This window comes from Pogoniulus pusillus, chromosome 26, assembly GCF_015220805.1.
Source record: "Pogoniulus pusillus isolate bPogPus1 chromosome 26, bPogPus1.pri, whole genome shotgun sequence".
Taxonomy (NCBI): Eukaryota; Metazoa; Chordata; class Aves; order Piciformes; family Lybiidae; genus Pogoniulus; species Pogoniulus pusillus.
Genome location: NC_087289.1, coordinates 3,165,404 through 3,174,698, shown reverse-complemented (window position 1 = coordinate 3,174,698; position 9,295 = coordinate 3,165,404). Strand labels below are relative to the sequence as shown.

Here is a 9,295-nt window from a genome sequence, read left to right as displayed (position 1 = left end):
CCGTGGGGCCAGGCTGCAAAGGTGTCTGTGCCACACGAGGGCTCAGGATGGCAGGAATTTGCCCTCTTGGCTTGAGAAGTGCTGGAGAGGTGTGAGTGGATGCTCATACCTAGTTTCTAGCTTTCCAAAGAGGAGGAGAGCTGGGCTGGAGCTGTGGTGTTCAGACCTGAGCGTAGCACAGGCTGTGAGTCTGCCCTTAGCCTGCCAGAAGAGCTAGCAGATAGGTTGCTCTCTTGCTGTTAGGCTTCAGCTCTAGTTTCAGAACTGGAGCTGGAGGAGGAGCAGCCAACCATGCAGGGGATGGAGCAGCTGCAGTGGTGAGAAGGCAACTTGGCACCCACCTCAGAGCTTTGGGCCTTCAGATCATTGCTCATGGCAAAGGGCTGTTTATATTTCTGGGCTGTTTGCTGCCCAGGACAGCAGGACTGAGCAGGAAAAAGAAGTCTTGAGGATACCAGGAGCCAGAACTGACAACACGTTAAGATTAATCTGCAGTGATTTACATCAGCCTATTTAGGAGCTCATAAAATGCACAGCACTTCAGGAGCATCCTGGGGATTCACAATGCACTTTCCAAAACTCAGCTGTCTTGTGAAGATAGCTTCTTAGCAAGAAGCATTTGTTGACTGCATATATTTATGTCTGCAGACATAAAAATTTCAATCAGCCCCTCCTTTGAGGGGAAGAAGAGCAACTGAGAAAACATTTGCCCTTTCTCAAAGAGCTTTATTTACTTTTGGGATCAGAGTGATTCAGCATGGAGGCACCAGCCAGGCTGGAGGCAGTGCTGACCTTCCCCTCAAGATGGGGCTAAGGGTGATATTAAAAGTGAAATTGAATTCTTCTGTCTTTCATTTGAAGGATTTAGCAAAGTATCTCCAATTTACTGCAGCAACCTCTCCTAGCACAGTGATGTCCTCAGGCTCCTGTCTCAGCGTGGCTGCAGGGCAGTGCTGTGCACGATGCTGGTAGCTGGAGGGATGTGGTGCTGCCTAAGCAGAACTTAGAGTGTTTGGACAAAACAAACCCCAGCATCTCCCTCTTCTCCTTTAGTCACAGTTCACCCTCCTGAAAATGCATTACTTGCCTTAAAATGCAGCCTAGGGACCCAACACCTTCACCTGTGCAGCTCCAGTTGCTGTCACACAACCCTAAAGCTCACAGGCAGCTGTGTGGTGGTGTCTCCCGGGCAGCAGCAGTGATGCTGAGCAGACTCACCCTCAGCAAGAGGCTCCATTTTCTTTCCAAGCATTTGTGGTTATGAGTCCTGGCTCCCTGCTGATGTGTCCCCTGTAAAACACTACAAACAAACCTATTAAAGAGTGGAGGCATCATCAAACAAACAAAACAGCAAAACCAGAGCTGCACCAGAAGCTTGGGCTGCTTTTCCAGGCTCTCTTCTGCAGATCCAAACCTTTATGTGCTTTCATGAACACAGTTGAAGCCAGGGAGTGTGTTACCACCTTGACACTATGGGGTTGTTTAGCCTGGAGAAGAGGAGGCTCAGGAGTGACCTCATTGCTAGAAGAGCCCAACCCCACCTGGCTACAACCTCCCTGCAGGCAGCTGCAGGCAGCAATGAGCTCTGCCCTGAGCCTCCTCTGCTGCAGGCTGCACACCCCCAGCTCCCTCAGCCTCTCCTCACAGGGCTCTGCTCCAGGCCCCTCACAGCTTTGTCGCCCTCCTGTGGACACCTTCCAGCACTGCAACATCTCTCTTGAATGGAGGAGCCCAGAACTGGACACAGCACTCCAGGGGTGGCCTGAGCAGTGCTGAGCACAGGAGCAGAATAACCTCCCTTGTCCTGCTGCCCACACTGCTCCTGAGCCAGCCCAGGATGCCACTGGCTCTCCTGCCCACCTGGGCACACTGCTGGCTCATGTTCAGCTACTATCTACCAGCACCCCCAGGTCCCTTTCTTACTGGCTGCTCTCAGCCACTCTGTCCCCAGCCTGTAGCACTGCCTGGGGTTGTTGTGGCCAAAGTGCAGAACCCTGCACTTGTCCTTAAAGTTTTTTTCCAACCTTACTGATTTTATGGTCATCTGAGGCAAAGAACTGCCTGCAGTGCCCCCAGACTGGCTTTGCAGTGTCACCCTGAGCTGCTGTTGCATAAGTAGCAGGGACGGTCAGCACAGATCAGAGCTGGCAGCAAGATCAGAGCAGCCAGCCTGGACCAGCCACCACCAGCAGGACTAGGGCCAGAAGCAACATGTGAATGCCCTGGGAAGTCACCCAGCTACCAGAGCTCTCAGAGGCTCAGGGATCTCTTTCTGAGAGGAGTCAGAAGGGAAGCACAAGACAATCCCACTAAGCAGCTATGGGAAACTGGAAGGCAAGTTTGAGAATCTCTGAAATTCTGGGACTGTGTTTGTCTGAGCTCTGCCAGAGTCTGTCTGTAGCAGCTGTGATTGCCTCCAAAGGCCAGAGGCAAATCCCAGCAAAAAGCTAAGCAAAATGGACAAAGTAAATAGCAAACAATAAACCCAAAGTAAGCACATGCCCATGAAAGTGTGACTGCATTCCTCTAGCTGTACGATCAGCCCAGGAATCAGTGCTTGTTCCTGGGCTTGTGCAGCTCCCAGATGTCCTACAGGAAGCACCCTGGAGGGAATTTTGCTGTTTTCATTCTTCCAGAGACACAACTTAATAAAAAAAAAACAACAATAACCTCAAGAGGTTGTTTGTTGAGTGGAAAGTCTCATTTGAAGAGCAGAGGAGGAAGGGTCTGGAGACAGCTGGAGCTCCAGTGGAAGAGAGCAGTATTTGACCCAGAGGAGACTGGATCTCCTGCCCCCGATCAGCTGGACCTCCTGGCACTCAGGCAGGCATGAGCACACCCCAGAGACAGTTGCTGGGGGACACCCTCCCTGTGCATGCCCTCAACTCTGAGTCCTTCCAGAAGACCAGCACTGACAAGTGCACTTGGCTGCTATAGGAGGGTATTAAAACAAGACTCTCTTCTTTCTTCCTCCAGGAGCTGCCACTGACTGCTGCTGGGTTCTGGACTAGCCAGATCTTCAGGAACTTGGATTTTAATCATCCCTTCTCATCTTATAATCCACAAAATAGCCTTTGGAAACTGTTATGGAGCAGATAAGCCAGGACACTATGCAATGCTTCCAAGAGTTCCTGGAGGCATCGTATGCTTAGATCCAAACTTGGCCATCAGCTGGGTCTCAGAGTTCTTTCACCTGTAGTAACTCAGACCTCGGTCCAGGCACCAAATCCATCAACTGGGAGAGTGTCCTAATTTAGGAGATGAGAAAAGAAGACCACTGAGGTTAGGTTGCTCTTCAAGCATGCCAAGGCTACAGCAGAAGAAATCACCCATCAGAGGTGCATGGAGGTGCTTGGTAGTGCCACAGTCTGGGCAGGGTTTGTAATACAGCTGACATTAAAGGCTTGTGGGTGGAGAGGCTGCAGGTGGTGGTTAATATCATCACAGCCCCATCTTGACAGGGCCATGAGCAGTGTCATACATGGCATACACTCTGCCATGAGCAGTATCATACATGGTTTAAGTGAGGTATTAGATCTGAGCTTGCTTAGAAGGAGGACCCTTGTCCTACAGGAGCAGTGTGGCCAGCAGGACAAGGGAGGTTATTCTATCCCTGTACTCAACACTGCTCAGGCCACCCCTTGACTACTGTGTCATTTCTGGGCTCCTCCATTCAAGAGACATGTTGCAGTACTGGAAGGTGTCCACAGGAGGGCGACAAAGCTGTGAGGGGCCTGGAGCAGAGCCCTGTGGGGAGAGGCTGAGGGAGCTGGGGGTGTGCAGCCTGCAGCAGAGGAGGCTCAGGGCAGAGCTCATTGCTGTCTGCAACTACCTGAAGGGAGGCTGTAGCCAGGTGGGGTTGGGCTCTGCTGCCAGGCAAACAGCAACAGAACAAGGGGATACAGTCTCAAGTTGTGCTGGGGCAGGTCTAGGCTGGATGTTAGGAGGAAGCTGCTGGCAGAAAGAGTGATTGGCATTGGAATGGGCTGCCTAGGAGGTGGTGGAGTCACCATCCCTGGAGGTGTTGAAGCCAAGCCTGGCTGAGGCACTTAGTGCCATGGTCTGGTTGACTGGATAGGGCTGGGTGCTAGGTTGGACTGGATGATCTTGGAGGTCTCTTCCAATCTGGTTGATTCTATGAGCTGTATCTCCCTAGGAAAAGAGAAAGCTCTTTAAAAGCAGCCACTGTTGAAAGTCGCAGGGGAGCTGACAGATGGAGCATGGATGCTGGAGCTTTGTTTCCTTTAGAAACCAGGCTAAAAATATCCTGCTCCTGGCTGACAGCTCTGCCACAACCAGCAGCACAGCCCAAACGTGGGGCAGCTCCTCTGCCTTTGCCTCGGCCACAGTGGAGTGCACACTGGGTCTTGGCTCCCTCATAGGTTGTCACTGGCTCTATCTGCTCAAGCCACAGCCAAGGCTCTGCTCTGATATTTGCCTCCCGAGGTTTGCACTAAGAAATTCCAAGTGGCATCTTCTGACAGCTTTGGGGCTGCTGTCAGATATGTGTGGTGCCCACACAGTTCCACTTCTCAGCTCCCTTCCAACACCTCTGTTGCTTGTCCCACACTACTTTTCACAGAATTATAGGATCATCAAATTGTTTTGGTTGGAAAAGACCTTTAAGATTGAGTGCAACCACTGACCCAACACCACCACACCTATTAAACCATGTCCTACAGTGCCATATGTTTATTGGCCACCTACAGGGATGGTGACTCTGCTGCCTCCCTGAAAAGCCTGTTCCAATGCCTGACCACTCTTGCAGGAAATATGTTTTTCCTACTATCCAACTTAAACCTCCCCTGATGCAACATTTCCTCTTGTTCTATCTCTTAACATCAAGTGTGACATGGCTGTATATCATGTATACATGTATGGCATGTATGACAGCTGATGTCTTCTACCTGGACCTGAGCAAGGCCTCTGACACTGCCCCACAGCACATCCTGGTCTCCAAGCTTGATGGCCACACCCAAAGAGTGGCTGTCAATGTGTTCCCATCCAAGTGGAGGCCAGTGACAAGCAGAGTCCCTCAGGGATCAGTCCTGGGACCAGTCTTGTTCAACATCTTTGTTGGTGCCATGGACAGAGGCACTGAGTGCAGCCTCAACAAGTCTGCTGATGACACCAAGCTGTGTGGTGCAGTAGGCAGGCTGGAGGGCAGGGATGCCATCCAGAGGGATCTGGACAGTCTGCAGAGGTGGGCACAAACCAACCTCAGGAGGTTCAACAAAGAACAGGTCTTGCAGCTGGGTCAAGGCAGTCCCTAGCACAAATCCAGGCTGGACAGTGAGTGGCTGGAGAGTAGCCCTGAGAAGAGGGACTTGGGGGTGCTGGTGGATGAGAAACTCAACAGGAGCCAGCAGTGTGCACTTGCAGCCCAGAAAGCCAACCAGAGCCTGGGCTCCATCAGAAGAAGTGTGGCCAGCAGGGCCAGGAAGGTGATTCTCCCCCTCTACTCTGCTCTGGTGAGACCCCACCTGGAGTACTGCATCCAGTTCTGGAGCCCCCAATACAAGAAGGATGTGGAGATGCTGGAGTGTGTCCAGAGCAGGGCCACAAGGATGCTCAGAGGGCTGCAGCAGCTCTGCTATGAGGACAGACTGAGAGAGTTGGGGCTGTGCAGGCTGGAGAAGAGAAGGCTCCCAGGTGTCCTTCTTGTGGCCTTCCAGTATCTGAAGGGGGCCTACAAAAAAGCTGGGGAGGGACTTTTTAGGCTCTTAGAGAGTAACAGGACTGGGGGGAATGGAGCAAAGCTGGAGGTGGGGAGAGTCAGCCTGGAAGTGAGGAGGAAGTTGTTGAGCAGGAGAGTGGTGAGAGGCTGGAATGGGTTTCCCAGGGAGGTGGTTGAGGCCCCATGGCTGGAGGTGTTTAAGGCCAGGCTGGATGAGGCTGTGGGCAGCCTGATCTAGGGTAGGGTGTCCCTGTCCATGACAGGGGGGTTGGAATTAAATGATCCTCGTGGTCCCTTCCAACCCTGACTGATTCTATGATTCTATGCAATGCTCCAGGCTTCATATTATGATCACCTTGATCACCTTGGCCACCAGATTGAAAAGAGGTGTCTCTGCAGGAAGGATGGACACAGTGACAGCTCCCCAAGCAAGCCACTAGTCTGGTACAAAGCATGACATCACCAAATTGTTACCACACCTACAAACATTGAGGGACACTCCCCCAAAACTTCAAGTTCAGTATCTCATAAAGGCTTTCCCAGCACACAGAGTGAGGCATGAGGCTCTCCTTAGCAGATCCCCTGATGGACATCTGCAAGGCTTTGAGTCATAAAGATGTACAGGAGCTTCTGGTTGTGCACACAAACATAGGATCATAGAATAGTTGGGGCTGGAAGACATCTCTAAATCATCAAATCCAGCCTTCAGTCTAACACCACCAGGGCCATTAGACCATGTCCCAAGGTGCCATGTCCACACATTTCTTGACCTCCAGAGATAGTGACTGCACTGCCTTCCTGGGCAAGCTATTCCAGGAGCTCTTGCATGTCCAGCTTACAGACATGGAGAGCCTTCACCCAAAAATAGGGTGGAAAGGGCTGCTCATCAGAAGAGGTCAGAAGAATGCAGAAGTTCCTCTGTCCAGACTCTGGCTGGAGGCTGGGTGACATCCTGGGTGCAAGCAAGTTGAAGCTCAAATGAAGCAGCAAGCTGGTCCCTGGTCATTACACTTAGAGAAGCAACCAGGCTGTGTCTGGCAGAGTGACAAAGCTCCTTCTTTAATGACTCACTTCAGAAGAACAGCTTTGGTAAGCAACAACTTTGCATTTTGCTGTGATTTCAGAGGAGCTGAGCTCAGGAAAACATTAAAAAGAAAAAACCCAAACCCAAATCAAAAGAATCAATGGAGCCCAAGTGAGGATGGAGCCCACATGACTGCAGGCTCAGCCTCAAGCTGCAGCCCAGGAGATTAACATGCTGCCACCCATGTGCCATGGGGAAGACCAAGAGAAGTGGAAATGAAGGTGCCTGCAGCAAAAGCCAGCTGGGTAACAAGACGGTGCCAAAGTGGTGGCCAAGATTTCAGTGTGACTGCAAGGACGTCCTCTTCCCACTCACCTGCTGTGTGACTCACCCTGGTGGCCTCATTCAGCAAAACCAGGAGGATGCTACCCATCTGGCTGGGCTGAAAGGCAGATGAATGTGGAGATGCTGACCCAAAAAGCCACTGCTGTGAGGGAAGACATGCAGGATGAGTTCCACACTGTTCAGCTGTACACCTCAGGCCAGGCTTGGAGAGGCCTCAGAGAATCATGGCATCATTTCAATTGGAAAAGACCTCTAAGACCATGGAGTCCAACATCAACCCAACACCACACACCCACTAAATCATGTTCCCAGGTGCCTTGGCTATGCATTTTCTGAACACCTCCAGGCAGAGTGACTCCAGCACCTCCCTGGGCAGCCTTTTCCAGTGCCTGACCACTCTTGCAGCAAAGGCATTTTCCCTGATATCTGACTCGACCTTCCTCTGGCACAGTTTCAGTCCATTTCCTCTCATTCTGTCACTGGCTACTTGGGCTAGGAGCCCAACCATGACCTCACCTGACTCCAACCTCCCTTCAGGGAGTTGTAGAGATCAATGAGGTCTCCCCTCAGCCTCTTTTTCTCCAGCCCAGACAATCCCAGTTCCCTCAGCCACTCCTCACCTGTTCTCCAGACCCTTCACCAGTTTCATTGCCCATGTTTGGGCAGGGAGGTGAAGAAGTAGAAAGTTCTCCTGTTTCCAACCTTGCCTTTCAAGGGCAGCAAGCTCTGCAAGGGAGAGGCATTTGGCATGCCTATGAAGCTGTGGTAATCAACATTTTGTCATCCTGAAGTGCTCTGGTTGAAGCCACAAGAGTGTCAGAGCAGGATTTCATGGGAATTTAGAATCATAGAATCAGGCAGGGTTGGATGGGACCACAAGGAGCAGCCAGTTCCAACCCCCCTGCCTGATCTAGGGATCAGGCTGCCCATAGCCTCATCCAGCCTGGCCTTAAACACCTCCAGCCATGGGGCCTCAACCACCTCCCTGGGCAACCCATTCCAGCCTCTCACCACTCTCCTGCTCAACAACTTCCTCCTCACTTCCAGGCTGACTCTCCCCACCTCCAGCTTTGTTCCATTCCCCCCAGTCCTGTCACTCCCTGAGACCCTAAAAAGTCCCTCCAGTCATTTAACATCTCTGCAACAGCACAGACTGCATATTTTTTGCCTGTACTTACCTTCAGCCCCTATTTGAAGCCTCATCCTCCTCCTCCTCATCTTCTTTCTTGGTGCTGTGATCAGCAGTATCAAAAGAACTGCACACTGCCATGGAAGGTCCCTGGCACTCCTGGGCTTTGGGTTGGGGTTCTTTTCCTTAATAATTCTCTTTCCACTTCCACCTTGAAACCAAACAGTTCTGAGGTCCAAGAGAGTGCCACCAAACTGCCCACTGGGTTCTTGCTTTTCCCTTGTTCTCTCTGTATGCTGCTTTTTTGTTCTCAGCCTCTTCCCATCTGTTTAGGCGAGGAAGAGGAGATTCGGGAAGGGTGGCTGAGGCTGCAGCCTGGGGTGCTGCTGCCCTCTCCTGGGTCTGAGATGGACAAGAAGCCAAGAGGATTTTTCGAGGCCGATTCCTGCAAGCTCGAATGCAGGCTGCGCACTGCAGATGCTCCTGCAGCCTGGCAGGAGAGTGCATGGGGCTGGCAGGCTGGCATCGCAGCCCTTGGAGGGTGCCAGGCCCAGCCATGCAGCCCAGGCTGGTACCAGGGTTGGCCTGGCTGGGCCATTTGAAGACCTTTTCATAAAGAAACACATTCATAGAATGGCTTGGGTTGGAAGGGACTTCAAAGATCACCCAGTGTCAGTGCCAATCCCTGCATCATGGGCATGGGCAGGGGCACCTTCCAATAGACCAGGTTGTGCAAGGCTTCATCCAACCTGGCCTTGACCACCTCCAGGGAGGAGTCATCCACAGCCTCCCTGGGCAACCTGTGCCAGTGTCTCACCCTCTCTGTAAAGAATTTGTTCCTAATCTCCAGTCTAAATCTCTCCTCCTCCAGCTCCAAGCCCCTCATCCTATCACTGCAAAGCCTTTTCTCACTGGATTTGTGCAGAAGTTTCTGGCAAGAAGATGGATGATCAGCTCAGCTGGGGCCTGTGAGGGTAACAGCTCTGCTAGCCCCGTGTTGTGGGAGCTCATAGTGTCTGACCTTGCTTGCTGCCTGCTCTCTCCAGTATGGCATGGTCTCTATTAGGGTAAAAAGCCTTCATGATCAGATGCTTAGCTGTTATTTGTACACCAGACAAGC

At 51.9% G+C, this 9,295-nt stretch overlaps 1 long non-coding RNA gene across 1 annotated transcript; it reads right to left on the bottom strand.

Moving 5' to 3' along the window:
- Nucleotides 1-728: 728 nt before the first annotated feature.
- LOC135186876 (uncharacterized) lies at nucleotides 729-8,513 on the bottom strand. The gene is made up of 3 exons (XR_010307133.1): nucleotides 8,225-8,513; nucleotides 2,671-3,248; nucleotides 729-1,300 (listed from the first exon to the last, which is right to left on the bottom strand). It is a non-coding gene; the product is annotated as an uncharacterized LOC135186876 (long non-coding RNA).
- Between the last annotated feature and the right edge of the window lie 782 nt (nucleotides 8,514-9,295).